Source organism: Lagopus leucura, unplaced genomic scaffold (assembly GCF_019238085.1).
Source record: "Lagopus leucura isolate 7727_CA_CO unplaced genomic scaffold, USGS_WTPT01 Super-Scaffold_100008, whole genome shotgun sequence".
NCBI classification, from domain to species: Eukaryota; Metazoa; Chordata; class Aves; order Galliformes; family Phasianidae; genus Lagopus; species Lagopus leucura.
This window is the reverse complement of record NW_024962265.1, coordinates 26,128,758-26,142,520: the sequence shown is the minus strand read 5'-3', so window position 1 is coordinate 26,142,520 and position 13,763 is coordinate 26,128,758. Positions and strand designations below refer to the sequence as shown.

The window sequence follows — 13,763 nt, the reverse complement described above, 5'->3', positions numbered from 1 at the left end:
AACACCACCATCTCAACTCCATTTCTTCTAAAGACATATAAGATGATCTTTATGGGTCACTTCCAACTTGGAATATTCTATGGTTCCATGACTCTAAGAGGATTTCAATAGTCAAGACAGGATAAAATACGACTTCCAAACTCTTCAAAATAGCACTCTCTTCCATCACAGCACATGCATATTCACATGATCATGTCCAAATCACTGTGTTAGAGATCCAATTCAAAATTACTTTCTTTTCAGTCCTTCCAGGAACATCAATCTCTTTCTCACACCTTTCACATTTTTTCCATTCATTTAGCATTAGCTGACTGTTGGCTCCTATAAAAAAAATCACATTAGTCTGGGCATGCAGTCTTCTTTTTTAATTATTATTTCATGAATGCTTCATATGTTCTCAGTTTCCTACAAAAAGTGTCTTTCTCTATGTTATTTGTTATGATTCTTGCAGAATTATGTGAAAAAATAAAAATACTAAGGCTTAATTCTTCTGTGGATTTGAGTGCAAATTTCAAGTGTAGCTCAAGGAAAATTGCTCCTTTCAATAAACTAGATATATGATCCACAATCCTTATGACAAACACCATCCAGAGCCTGACAAAAAAACAGGGGAGAGTTCAGTCAAATTGTAACATATCTCCAGCAACACCTACATTTTTTGCAGCCCTGTTTCCCCAACATTCTTCAACAGTTCACTTTTCTTCTCCATTAACATTATGTTAACTAAACCTCAATCTCTTTCTTGGTCTTCAAAAAGTTGATTAAAATGTTGGATCTCCGCTTGTGCCAGAATAATTTTAAGCTATTTCTAGTTTGTATGCTGTCTGCTTTATTGGAAAGATAAAGCAGAAAGAAAATAATGTTATTATTCATCCGCACCTTCAAAATCATAACAGTTTCTGAGCATATACAAATAAACACATTATGCTAAAACAAAGCTCTACTGAAGACAAAATAAAAGCAATGTGCATCATTCATTTAATTGAAAACATTACATAGATTTTTAATTACTACAAAATGGGGAAAGAAGGATATTATTTATTTAAAATACTTTAAATAGAATCCTTTGTGGAGAACATCTGTTTCAGAATTAAATAATTAAATATCCACCAAGAAAATATTGGGCAGTCTATAATTGTAAGTAGCAGCAAAAGAATGTTCCTTGTATTCAACAAATGCAAACAAACAAACAAAATTCATAAGCTGCACAATATATTCTAAGCTATACTCTAATGAATTTCTTGCAAGATACCACAAAAATGCAGGATTCCCTGAGATTCAAATTCCTCCTCACTTGAAAGTTTGCAAGAGCCTGCCACTGCTATTCATCACTAACAATTATCTTCCTACAAAATTTCTTAGGCTTTAGCTTTTATTCCTCCTCCTTTTGTCTCCTTCATCTGAAAATGTATTTTTGTTTCAATTATCTTAAATGTGAAAGCTCCCCGTCTTTGTATGTCACACAACATCATTCTCCCACCAGCAGCATTTCCCCCTTTTTTTTTTTTTTTTTTTTTTTTACCATTCTGGCTCTAAACTCTATTACTCCTTTTCCAAAACTAATATTCTACTGCACTGGATGTATATAAGAATATAAATTCTCCTTGATAAAACCCCTACATTCAAATGTTTTATATATAATGACTTTTCTGTCATCTTTGAATAATTAAGAGTGTGGAAACCATCCCATAAATATTCAGAAAATAAGAGAAAGTCTAAGAAAGAAAAAAAAAAATTAAAACAAATAAATGTAGACTACAAATCTCATCATACACTGGTAAAAATTCAAACAGATGCCATCACCATAAAGGTGATTAAAGATCAGAAGCTGTAGCTACTCAATGATAGGTAAGTCAATGGTTAAAAAATAAATGGTAGCAGAGGATGATAGAAGTATTTTAGAACAAACCAGAAAGAAGATGGAAGAATGAGGGCAAACAGAAGAAACTGCTAAAGGATCAAGTTGGCAACAGCAACAATTAAATATGGGAACAATGTATGAATGGAGGAGCTTCTACATGTAGTTTTAATGATGATGGAGAAAAGTAGGGCAGGGGAAAGGCATAGGAAAGACTGCTGAAGAGGAACGGAGACATGGGTCTAACAGCCATCCTGGTATCACTGGAATTAATGATAGCAAGAGGCGAACAAGTATCTGAAAACAAATTTTGGACAAATTTGGAAGTGTCAGTATTGACAAAGTAGGGGAAAGACTAATGATTAAGAGACAAAGGGACACCAAAAGAAAACAAGTGATCTTGAAGACACCATGAAATATACATATCCAGATGTCTGGAACAAAGTAAGACAAGAATTAACAAGAATGGGAAAGATGGACAAGACGAGTACATGATTTGATTTGTTCAAAACAGTTTGTAAAGAAAAAATCTGCAAAAAGCTTCTGAAATCTGTAGGAGACAATCATGTTTAGGAGATAAATTATAATTCCTATATCTTATGAGCAATAATAAACTAAATGTCAAGAAAAAAGTTACAGTACTAATTGAAAAACAAGTAATAAAAAAGTATTTATTAGCAAGTGAAGAGAAATAAACACTCAAACAATGAAAAAAAGCATGTCTGGAAAGTCTGGCTAAAGTAAGGAAGGCAGCTGTAACAGATATGGTCATTTGGGAGGTTTCATCCAAGTGACAACTGAAAGTTGATAATCCTGTGTTATTAGGCAAAATAAGAAACCTCAGTGGGAAGGAGACATTATTGCCTCTAATTAAGGACAGAGCTCAAAGTCCAGAAACTACTTAACAGTATCAATTATTATGCCACTAATAATTAATTAAGATTTGTGATTTCCTAAACATTGCCCCAGTCACAGCAATTCTTACTGTTGCTTTCACAAAGCCTCAAAATACCTTAAAAATAATTAATTCTAAGGGATTAACTCAAAAATCCTTTTAAAGGCAATAACAAAAGATACTGAAATGTATTCAAATTTGTTCTAAGTTATACTCAAAGAAAATGTACTCCAATTAAAAAAAAAAAAAAGCCAATCACTGTCAAACAGACTAAAAGCTTAAAGAAAAAGAAATAGTGAGAGGAGGAGTCAAGGAGAGAACACAGAAAACAAAACCCCTAAAACTAAGAGGAGGAAGGATGGAAGGTAATGATTTAATATTATATAAGTTACACTAATATACTTAATCTATATGTGAAAATATTCACTGAAGCAAGAGGCAGACAGAATACAGCATGAAAAACATCAATTAAAAATAAATTATTTCCCTTCAACAATGGAAGTTCTCGCTAACTGAAAAATAAGTAAAAACTTGAAAGTGAGGCAGAGTGAATAATCTAATTAGGGTGTCAGTATGTAAAAGCAGAACACATAAAGATGCCCCACAGATGCTCTTTGGGGAGATCTGAATTAATAAGTCCATAAAGTGTAATGCAGAACTTCAAGGCTTTCATTACATTGGGTCCAAGTGAACTTGAGCATAATCAGTCTGACAGAAAGGAATATTAGCTTAGTTTCACTTCCTCCACACCTGATTAGCTTGGAAGGATCCCACATTCATGTAGAAAGATGCTAAAATACCAAGTACTATCCATGGTAGTTTGAGCAATAATGTACAACACTCAAAGGGAAGTAGTTAATGGTCTGCAGAGATCAGATATAAGCAGTCTTCCTAAGGGCTCTATTCTGGATTTATCCTGCTTAGCATCTTTATCAATAACTTGGAGGAGGAGGTAAAACTATTATCAAGTGTGACAGCACTGAAGTGGATGCTGCAGTCGGTATGTTGGTGGACAGGGCTGCCATTTAGGGGGAACTAGAAAGGCTGGAAAATTAGGCCAACAAGATCTCATGAAAGCAAGAAGACATGCATGTTTCTCACCTAGCAGGGACTACCCCTGAATAAGGCTGAGAATGGCTCACTGTGGAGTAGCTCTGTGGAAAAAGACCTGGGGGTCTTAATGATAGTTGGCTAAAGATCCTTGATAGTGACATAGTATACTGACAGTATAATGGATTGTATTAACATGAATGTAGCTAGTAGCTGAGGAAAATGGTTTCTCCTCTTTATTCATCACGTTAGCACCTGTCTGAAATGCTATGTTCAATTCTTTGCTCCTCCCATACAGTAAAGTCACTAGTCAACTGGAACAAGATCAACAGGATACTACCAACCTGCTGGGGACAGAAGCACTTGCCCTGAAAGGAGAGGCTGAGGGGGGACTGGACTTGTTTGGCAAATAAGAAACAAGGATTGGAAGAAAGAAGTACCGTCTTTCCTGTATCTAAGAAGACAGAGTCAGGCATATTACTGAGGCACCAAACAGGAGAATGAGCAACAACAATCATGAACTGAAAGAAGGAGAAAAGGGAAGTCTCAACTAGATAAAGGAAAAGTAATTAATTATAAGGAAAATAGTCTTGGGAATAAGTTGCCAACAGAAGTTCTAAAATTTCTGGCTTTGGAGGTTTTTCAGCATCCAGCTGAGAAAAGCAGTAAGCAATGTGATCTGATTAATGGTTGACTCTGTTCTGAGCAGGAGGTTGAACTAGATGACCTTTCATCCAACCTGTGTAATTCTGCCAAGGAACTACGTTCCCAAAAAAAGAGTATACAAGATGCAAACTACTCACAGAAGCAGAAATATTTTAGCTGAAGTTCCAAAGTTTTGATCAGAAATATCCTTTTATTCCTTTTAAATGATACAAAAGGCTGCAGAATAACTGCAGCCTTGCAAGGGAGCTCTAGTTTGGGTAGGCTGTTAGGCCTTTTGAATCCCTGAATTTTAAAACTCTGTTCACAATGCAGCAAAATATCTCCATCTTGTTTCAATACGTGATCTTGCATTATTTTAAAGGTACTTTACTTTTTTCAAAATTCTTAGAAATTTCTTATATATGTATATCTATCATTGTCACTATGATGTTCCTTTCAAATGTCCAAACGGCACAATTTTACATAGATGTAGAGCAACAAACTGAAACTAAATATATAAATGTTTCCTGTTTTGTTTTTTTTTTTCTTTCAACTCAGATGCAACTAAGTAGATATAAAAAGTTTTGTTTGTTTTTTTTTTTTTTTTTTTTTTTTTTTTTTCTGGAATATAAAAATTTAAAATAAATCCATCAACATGAAAAAAAAATTCAAATTACCTTCTTCCTTCTAAAAAAGTATGAAACTTTGATGATCTGGAAATCTTTCCTTTTGTAAGGTAATTTTTTGCTAGGTATTTCAGAGTTTCACTTATTTGGGGAATGGTTTTACTTTGTACCTTCCATATTAACATTATTTCAGCAACATTAGCAAGGTTAAAAAGCAAGTAAAAAGGAATAAGAAAGAATAAAAAATAAAGAAACAAACAAAACAGAGACAGAATTCACCTATCCTCTGTGGAAAATTATTGGAAATATGCATGGAAAATGCAGCAGAAATCAAGACATTCAGTCACAAAGGAGAAAAGTGATAATAAGCAGAGCTTAAGAATGATGTACTGTGACTGGCTAGCGGGAATGAGGAACACTAAGCTACACATGCATTAAATTCTGATTATAATGCCATCAGTTAGTATCAGGTATATATACAGGAGTACAATGAAAGATTTTTTTAAATTACAAGTTTGCTTAGCTTGATATTATGTCTCAGACAAAGTTCAACAGAAGATGCCTAACACAGAGCAAAGGATCAGGGCAGTACAGCATACCAGACCCTATTTCCATTCCTGGACCACAGGAACTTCCTCATCCAGGGGACCTTCATGCATCTTCATGTTTAAGAGCTTTCCATGCGCTCTTCCCTCATTAATTCAGCTGATCAGTTTTTTAACTTACGGAAGTCTGTAACATTCGAAACCTCCTCGTGATGTGCCAATGAGTTCTAATGGCGCTTAACAACATGCTAAAAAGATGTGTGAATTTTTACAGCCATATGCAATTATAGAGCTTTTATTTTTTTCATATATACAGAGGATTCACAAACATTTTCAAACTGAAGAGTCAAATTTCTTATTTTTTTTATGTCAAAATTCTAATGTTTCCCACATCCTAAAACAGGTCCTATGTTAGATTACCTGATTTAGTCAGCCTAAGCAAACTAAACACAGACACCTGCATTGCTTGGGATCAGAAGAATAGCAATTAGTGGAGGAACCCTAATAAACTAACCTGTGAAAACAGAGCACAGTAAACGAGCACTCCTGACACCACTAAAGAATGACTAAACCATTGTTTCTGGTATGAAACCCACCAGTGTGACCCAAGTAAAGAAACTTTCCCCAGAAGAAACTTTCCCCAAACAGTTAGCAAACTAAAGGACATCACTGCCCAAAGCAAAAATTAGATCTGGGAGATAGAGGAAAAAGAATCTGGGGACTGTATAATTGTATGGCAAGTTTTAAGTAGTAGTATGAAAAACAGGAGGAAAGAATTCAGGTGGATTTGGCAGAAATTAGTAAGGAAAACACAGGGAGGAACATAAAACACATAAAAGGGAAGAGTCCACTCAATTATAAGCCTCTGTCTGGTCGGTGTGTTTGTCTGGCCAAGTGTTCTACCTGATCACTGCAGCCTGTCCTGTTTCATTAAACTTTAGTCCTAACTATTCCTTGTGTAAGTAAGCTTTCCAGTCTGTGTGCATGCACTATTTGGTAGAGAACATCAAGCTGAACTGCAACCTCTGTGGGACAGGAGGTGTCAGTGCCAATTGCTCAAGGGGGACTGCAGGGCTGGGGGCCAGTAACTGTAGGATACTGGGGCCTATGACACAGCTCTAGGGCAGACTAAATGAAACTAGCCATTCAAGAACCATGTTGTGTGTAGCTTTGGATGTGAGCACTAGCAAACCTCTTATCAGCTAGAGAAGGGGGGAACAGGATCAGACGATTCATGCTGTTTGTGTTCAGTATGCTTCCACTGCTGCTGGTAACGACACTGCTTTCTATCTGTGCTGGTCTGCTGGCTGGCCACATGTGTATACTGCGCAGTGTGGGCATCTGGCCATAGGGAATGTGTGTTCAGCCTCTCCACAAACTGAACCTTGGGATATTTATCATAAACAAAATCAGAGGATTGCCCAGATTAATCTCACTGTGTATATATATAAAGGTGCTTTTCTACATAGTTTAAGAAAAAAAATTGCTTCTGATTTCAAAATATTTCATTATAAACATTTCTGTGCTATTTTCACATTTACTTTCTCTTTCCAACACAAGACAAGCTTTCACTGCAACGTCATCACCACAGGATATAGGAATTGATCAGGGTAGAATTATTGGTTCTGATGTACGCTGACAAATTTTGCCTAGTTTTCTTCCCAGCTTCAATCATGCTATACCTCTGAAACCACTTGCTTTTTCCCTGCAGTCTAAAGAACTGCAAGCTACTAAAGACAACCACCTTTGTTTCTACCTTTGAGATTCTTACAGCTAATTGCTCAAACTGACAGCACCAACCAGGGTCAAAATCTTCTTGTGTTCTCAGGAACATATTAAGGGAACGATACCTTTATTAGTCATACTGCCTTTAGTGAGAGAACATTTAGTAAACAGTAATTGCTTTCATTTTACCTTCTGCTATTATTGTGCTATTTCTTATCAAACAATAGCTAATTACATCAATTTGAGTCTGGTATCCTTATCACACAAAAAGCTGATTTAGTGATAGTTTGTTGCCTTGTTCTTTCTCCAGTGCTCATGATCTTAGCATTTTTACCCAACTAATTGCCAAACTTTAACACAGTTTGGGAAAGTCTACCATCCGTCCCCAGTATTTTCTATTAGCTTCCCTCACAAACTCCCAATTAATGGAAAACACTAAATGCAAGGACTCAAGTTGTATTTAAAATACCTGTTATACCTGTTACAGTCTTCAGTCATAACGTCCGCACTGATCCTTGCTCTTTCCATCAACAAGTCAATCATGCTGCAGAAGCAATGATTCCTTTCTTTTGTCATGCTGATGATAACAGTGGAAGAACTTTAAATATTAAAGTTCACATTTGTTCAAAATCCTCTATCTGCTTGGTAAGCTGCCTAGAATCCAGTTGGAATTCCATACTGAACTATCAGATGTATAAGCGAAAGGGAAATCTGCGCTCCCTTTGGAGCTTCAACTTCCTCCTGATACACACCAGTCAGAGCAGCAAGTGTACCTTATTTAATGTAACTAGATACTAATGCTACAGTTAACTATATCATTATCTTAAAACCTTTCCCTTGTTTCAATTTTTACATTCACTTCAATGGCAAACAACCCATCACAGATCCTTATTTATTTATTTGTAATGCTATTAAAGTTTGAGACTGTTATTAACTCCAAAACATTACCTATTAAAAAAGACCTCTGCATAGGAAGGAAATATCAAAATTCTTAAAGGTTTTTCATACTTCCTAACAATTTCTTCAAACACGGTGCAGGAATATATTTAGTACTCACCAATATTTTATTCTACTTGTTTCACCTTTATTAAGATTTCAGACTTCAATTGATTTCAATTGCTAGTAAATTGTAAATACTAGTAAAACATCCTCATCTGCAGTGAAAATAATCAAGCTTTACTTTTAAAATATTTTCCTATTAAAACAGCCACTTTATTGTGAAGTATAAATTTTAATAGCATATAGTGCAATGAATTCACAAGTCTCCAACCCAGCCCAGGATACTGCAAAATCAATTGTGCTGCAAATGACTGCTCATATCCACTCAGCATGAATGACTGCCCTGTAGAGTACATGGATATTTTTCCCTTGTGCACAACACAACCTACGTTATATAGCTGAAGGAGAAAATGATTCATATTTTCTACTTCTCATTCAAATTTTGTGTACTAGAAACCTCATTTTCTAATTGTCTCAAGATGCTAGCAACCAATTTTCCCAAACAAGTTATATGAGCCTCTGATTAGCTTATACACCCTTGGTTTCTGCCTTTTATTTTAAAAGAAAGTTTCCATGAATTTCTTAGCACAATGGGTCATTCACAATCTCTAGAATACATATTATGTATTATAAAAAATTATAAATGCATATGTCCACTAGCATATATTGTTATTACTTACAATAACCAGCAAGTATTACAAATGGCAGAAATTATAAGGTTAATTCCCACCTTAAAAGCAACAAAAACAACAAAAATCCGTATTTAGGTAATCATTACTTTGTTAATTCACACGTTCAGAATTTTCTAGCCTTGCAGTGATTGATTTTATGACTAGATTCAAGCACAAAATCAGCACATACTTAAGAATGTAAGTGCCTATAAACTCAGTTCCAGAGCGCTGTGGTTTTCGGAACATTTGTCCTATCACCTTCAGAGCAGAAAACAACCACCACAATATTCAGTATTCAAAAGACATTAGAACTGCTTTTTCAGTCCTCACCTCAAAACCTCGGAAATAATTTAATATTATTTCACATGCAATGCTAGAATCAATACTGACATTGAATCCTAAATGATTCTTACATTTACAGTCAGTTGAGCTGCCATGAAGCTGCTGTCATACCATGACAAAAAATATTTTGTAAAAGCAAAGGACGAAAAGCAAGCAAGATAAAAAATGCCAGCATTAGAAATTAATAAACTGAAATTGCACTAGAAGAGGGTGATATTTTTTTTCCAGATTAGAGAGTTTAAAAAGGTTAGTAACGTGGCTAACAACAATAATTGTAAAATGAACTGCTTTAATTACTAATCTAAAATGGAATGCTCCGCACAAGTCTTACTTTCAACAGCCCTGAAAAGAATGCCACAGAAACGTAATTAGCTTTCAGAAATTACTTCGGTAAAAAGTAACTACAGAAAGGTATGAATAGAGTTTAGGTACCAATATATGAGCTAAACAACACAGACAAATTAAAACAACAGTCACATTGAAAAATGAAATCCGGAAAAGAAGAAATTTCATGAAACTGTTTCAGACTTGGAATCAAAATAAACTGAAACCAGCAGGAGATCTTATCCTTGACTGCTGAAGTCCAGAAATATTTCATATATCTCCCTAAATTCTACATTTTTCTTTGTTGTTCAGATCTAGAGACTAGCAATTGCAGCACAACTCAACAGAGGTTTAGGAGAACAGCACTGCAAAAAAGGCAGTATCACTACCAGGATGCCACTGAAAAATGAGAATATTTGCTTATTTCTTTGAATGGTCTCAGTCATCACTATGTGCATTTAGCACGTGTCTTATTTATATTCAGAAAATGAATACTTTTATCATTAAAACTCTACACAGACACTATTCTTATTACAAAACCAGTACTATCTTTTGAATTACAACGTAAATTAATGTGTAAAGATTTCCTGCTCAAAGAGACTACCTTTTAAATCACTCTTTAAAAAAAAAAAAAAATCATTCAAACATTTTCTAAAGATCTACCACCAATACTTCCCCACTAAACCATGTCCCTCAGTACAACGTCTAAATGTTTCTTGAACGCTTTCAGGGACAGTGACTCAACCACCACCTGCCTGGGCAGCCTGTTCTAGAACTTGACCATTCCTTCGGAGAAGAAATTTTTCCTAAAGTCCAATCTGAAACTTCCCCAGTGCAACTTGAGGCTATTCCCTCTAGTCCCATCAGATTGCAGCTTCATTTTGACCAGGGAATTGCACAAATGTGTCCTCTAAAGTCTCTCTACTGTAGGTTGCCAGGATATCTACACTTAAAATGATTTCACAGAATCAGAGACATGTTAAGGTTGGAAAAGACCTGGAAGTCCAACTGTCCTCAAAATGAAGGAACAAGCAAAGAGATGTTATTTTATATCTGAGTAATTCTCCTCAGCATAGGCGATGTCCTACAAATTCCACAAATTAAGTATCCATACAGTGAAAAGCAGGAAAAAATTAAACTCAAATGTGTTTATAATTTTGTGGCTTTAGAATTTCATAAAGGTATCTTTACTCGTGTTTTTCCAGAAACAGTAATAAGCACAATTCAATTGCTTTCCTAGTAGTAATCACTATTTTTTATACTTCTCCTGAGAACGTTTTTATTCATCAACTGACCGAACAAAACAGCTGCAATTTTTAAACCCTGTCTTTTCTAGAAAATCTCTCCATATACTCAATGTTCCACACGACTATATGGTCACAGTAAGTTTAATGAATTCACTTAGGAATTCTTAGGGTAAACTTGCTTGCTACTTCTCTTCATCTCTTCCTGATGAATTTTGTTTTCCACTAGACATCCATCCTCTTCACCTTCTTTTTCTGAAGATCCTCAGTCTTCCATGGTATTACATCATTCAAAGGGTTTGATGTTACACGTTAAATCTGTCCCCTCTTCAACAGCAGCATTTCTAAACAGCCCAAACAAGATTTTACTTTAGTATGCTGTCATGCTGAAAAGGACACCACTTTCATTAATCTGACCACCTTCAGTATATTACTCCTCCAGTATCTCAGTACCATCTATACAAAAGCAACATCAATAAGGCAATTTTAATGGAGTCTGTAAAATTTACTGGAGAATACTGGAAGTGTCACTTCATTCTGAGAAAGTTTTACAGTGGGAAATGGTCTGCTATTTTTCTTAAAAAGTATTTTTAAAAAAAGTCATAATTTAGATCTGTCACTTCTGGAAGATTAAAATCTTCATTATTCCATTTTCATTATTTGTAATAATCTCACAATATTCAAAATTACATAACATTTTATTATTTTAAATGTACATATTCTTATAATTCATGTTGGCCTGTTACCTGCATCTACCAAAAGGCAAAATCTTTGCTTTTCTGCTCTAGTTTACAAAAATAGTTATTCAAATAACTGATTTTTCTAATACAGAAGGAATTTTTAATATAGAAGAAGAGATTTAGACTAAGAATCAAGTAACTATAAGAAACTACTCTGCAGCAGTAACATCAAATTACTACCCTGCTCATAAGCTGAACCCCTCACTATTGTTCTATTCTGTCAGAGCAATTTATACTACAAAATAAGCTGCACTATGTCATATACCAATGTCGTGATTCAAGCAACAAATTTTAGAACTGCAAATGATGTACACATCTATTTTACACTATGGAACAACTAAATGAGAAGAAGCATCTGATGAAGGAAATAAATCATGCATGAAATTCTTGTGAGAAAACAATCTACTTGCTTCCATAACGTATGCTATTAATAAAATGCCTAACCAATTACAGAAACAAAACGTGACCTCAGATTACAGCTGTCACATTTTGATGAAGGGAAAACATGAGAAAAAGCCTTCCTAGAAGCTATTAAGTCTCACTTGTGCTAGCTTCCTTTCCTGCAAAGTTTTCTTGAATTGCACACTTTTATTATAGGCTTTTATAATGTTAAATTAAGCATACTATAAATATTTTACTTACATCATTAAAACAAATATTGTGCAAGTAGAAATTAAAAAAAAAAAAGATTTTTTTTTCCTTTTCTCTATATTTACTGGCAATGAATCACAGAACAGTGTTCAATGGTAGGCTCCTATGGAGATCATCCTGCCTAAATCACTGTCAACTTCACAGTTTGATAAGGTTGCTCAGAGCCTCCACTAGATAAACTTGGCAAAATAAAATGCATGTACTGTATCACCTCTCCTTTGAATCATCTTTTATTATCATTTTTAAATTCTTCAGGCTATCTTGGATTACCAAGCATAGAATTTTTCTATGCTTTTTCTACAAAGAGAAAAAAGGATTCTTCTCCATGATAATAAAAATATAAAAATAGTATAGAACACAGTCTACCTTTATAACAACAGTTGGATATCTATTTGTTTGTTCTGGCTATCAAGCCGTAAAAACTAAATAGCAATGTGGCTATTCTTATTAGAGATCTCACATTATGTCAGTGAAAGCTACCCTTCCTATAAATTCTCCAAAAAGACACTTCAGCCAAGTAGATTTATCTCTAGTACAGATATATTTTGTTATTGAGTTAGGTAACACATCTGAGATCACAGTAGTAATTAAAATATTAAAACCAACATGTTCATGTGCTCTGTTTTCACTGAATGAGTGAGGGCAACCAAACAGGAACAAAGATGGAAATATTTAGAGGATGAAATAAAAATAGCTAAACCTAAAGCATAGCATCCATGTTTATAAAGTCCAAGTTTCAGAAGTGGGGAATATACTTGGTCCTAACCCCTTGAGGGACTAGACCTTCTCAAGCACAGTTAGTTATCGGTTACTCACGGTGAACAGCAAATATCCTCAAGAATTTTTTATCTAATTTGAATAATCTGCTGAGGTTTCCCAGTTACTTGTCTGGGCTTCCCCAGAAGAAAAACTAGGCCCCAAGAAAGATATACATCAATGGGTACGTAGATTGCAGGGTATGCATGCAGTACAGATATTTTGCTACCAATTACATGACAAATGAAAGCAGCCCATTTTCAGATCCAAGAAGAACTTTGAAGTAGTACAGGCATGTTTTTCCAGCACTGCATGTAAGATAACGTCACTCATTGACTTAAGCTATTTCTGCATGGAAATGGGTGACTGACCTACAACTCTTTTAACACACTTTAAAAATGACACAGAGGTATTAACCTGCAGCTCGCACAACTGCAGCCCCTAATGCAGTGTTGAAATAAAGCACACACACCTCCTTAAAAAAAAAAAAAGAAGAAGAAATACAATATGGAAGACCTGCTTTTGCAATATTGTAATGCAGGGTCAAATTGCCACAATAAAAAAAGGGTTTGCAATTTTAGTTTAATTGACTGATGCAATGTCATGTGGAAAGAACTAATGTAAATGACCTCTAAACAATGTCTGCTCTTAATTGTCACTTGCAACTCAGAAAAACCTCTTACTGAATAAAC

General features: G+C 34.8%; 1 protein-coding gene across 1 annotated transcript in view; it reads right to left on the bottom strand.

Annotated features, from left to right (window-relative positions):
• The window catches only part of IMMP2L (inner mitochondrial membrane peptidase subunit 2), a 447,967-nt gene that overhangs the window by 270,216 nt on the left and 163,988 nt on the right, over positions 1-13,763 (bottom strand). The window lies entirely within an intron of this gene.